The sequence below is a fragment of the Solanum pennellii genome, chromosome 9 (assembly GCF_001406875.1).
Source record: "Solanum pennellii chromosome 9, SPENNV200".
NCBI classification, from domain to species: domain Eukaryota; kingdom Viridiplantae; phylum Streptophyta; class Magnoliopsida; order Solanales; family Solanaceae; genus Solanum; species Solanum pennellii.
Window position 1 is genome coordinate 47,635,827 of NC_028645.1, and position 2,267 is coordinate 47,638,093.

At 30.4% G+C, this 2,267-nt stretch overlaps 1 long non-coding RNA gene across 1 annotated transcript in view; it reads right to left on the reverse strand.

Annotated features, from left to right (window-relative positions):
* Positions 1-2,267, reverse strand: part of LOC107029537 — a 6,467-nt gene that overhangs the window by 1,127 nt on the left and 3,073 nt on the right. The gene's annotated exons all lie outside the window — the stretch shown is intronic.

A 2,267-nucleotide genomic window follows, 5' to 3' on the forward strand; every position in this document is an offset into this window, starting at 1 on the left:
CCCCCCCCCCCCCCGTAACTTCTGTACTTAAATGAAACTCAATATAACATGAATGTAGTATGACAAAAACTAAAAACCCAACATCAATGCAAAATCACATAATAATGTACATAAACTTCAAGAATTACACCAGCCTAAATAATAACATCACAAAACAAAGTTTTTCCTTGAATGTGCATGGAATCGAATTATGAAAATGACTAAAAATGCATGATGCAAGAAAATGAAAAATGAGAAACTAACAACTCAATCTATAATAGGGCGGAGGGGAAAATATGACGATTCCAAGACATCTTACTGGCTTCGGCCTCACAAGTTTCGCCCTCAAATAAATTATCCATCACAGAATTTTCATGGAAGAAACTTCTTTATTTATCAACTTCCGAACTTTCCAATATAAAATATTAAATGTAACCTCTTTGTAAGTAAGATCTTCTTTAATTGTCAAACCATCCAAAGGCACAACGGATGTCAGATCTGCTACGCACCTTTTCCACAAAGAGACATTGAATCCCAGAGGTACAAATGCTAAATCATTAGACAACTCAAGCTCATAAGAAATGTCGTCAATCACCATTGAATATGATATGGTCCAACATAATGAGGCTTAAAATTCCCTTTCCCTCATAACCTCAGCACACCAACAATGGGTGATATACTCAAGTAGGCCCAATCAACAACTTTAAATTTTAACTTTCTTCTTATAACATCAGCATAAGACTTTTGTTAACTTTGATCTATTTTAAACATTTTTTTTTGAATAAATCATACCTTTTTCTTAGACTCATGACAAACTAGATAAATATCAAATAGACCTCACAATCTTTAACAAACCTATTTGAGAGTTATACCTCTTACCATAAATGTCCCCAATTGGTGCCATTACAATTCTAGAATAATATTTATTACTATAAGCAGAAACAATCAAAGATAAATGATTATCACAATTATCCTTGAAATCAACCAATTATTCAAGCCATAAGATATCCTCAAAAGTTTGGACGGTACCCTCGACTCGTCCATTAGTCTTAGGACGGAACGAGGTGCATAGATTTACTTGAATCCAAATCTCCTTATGAAATTGTTCGTATTACTAAAAAAACCTATTAATCAAACAATTGAATGTCATTTGGGAGTAAGTCAAACCAACAAATATAAATAAAACTCATAATAACCATTGCGAGTTAGAAAATCCATCTTTGGGATGTAATTCTCTTTTATTCTTAATTTGTAATAACCCGACTAGCGGTCAATTAGAGTGAAGTAACTCGTTTCTTCGATTTCATCAAACAAATCATCAATCATTTTAAAAGTATATTTATTTTTAATTGGTAACTTATTCAACTGTAGAAATTCTATTTATATTTATATATAACCAACTTTCTTTCAAACAAACAACAACAAAACAACCATGATGAGATACCCGATCTATAAAATCCTTATCCAACAAATCCATCAATTGTTCCTTTAATTCCTAATGTTATGTCGATATTATTCAATAAAAACGAATACAAATAGGTTGCTTATATGGGGGAAGGTCGATATCAAATTCTATTTCCCTTGTAGGGGAATAGCAAAAAAAATCTGGAAAAATTTCCAGAATCTCATTACAATCACAATGGACTCAAGAGTAAGGGTTTAAAAATCCATATCCTTAACCCAAACAAGCTTTTAAATAGAATCCATAGAGACCTTCTTCCTAGTTTTAGGCGAAACATAAAATGACCCTTAAGAAAATAATTTCTCGTTCCCATTACATGACACGCTCATTTGATACATTGAATAACACGAATAAGTGTTTAACGTTTGGGCAAAAATATTATATATTTTTTATAGTTTTTGAAACTTTGTTAGAGTCGCAACTTAATTTTTGAAAAAAATAAAGAAAACTTAGTTTTCAACATATTAAAATAGGTAATCTAATGAATACTTTAAAGGGGGTTCGGGAATTTTCATTTATATTTTACGAAGGTTTTTAAGGCACCTAAAATATCTGTTAATACGATTTTCCAAAAACTTATTTTGTTTGGCTAAGTACTTAAATAAAATTAGTTTGAATTGAAAATATTTAAAATTACCAAAGTTAACTACTAACCTATTATCTAAGTGAATTGATAACTTGCAAAATTTATTTTAATTTCATTAACTTGATTGAGTTTGTGAATCCTTGAAACGAAATAACGTCTGAGGGGGATTCGAGTCACCCAGCGTTAGAACAAATGGAAAATATAATAAAACACATAAAACAATAAAGATATATATATATA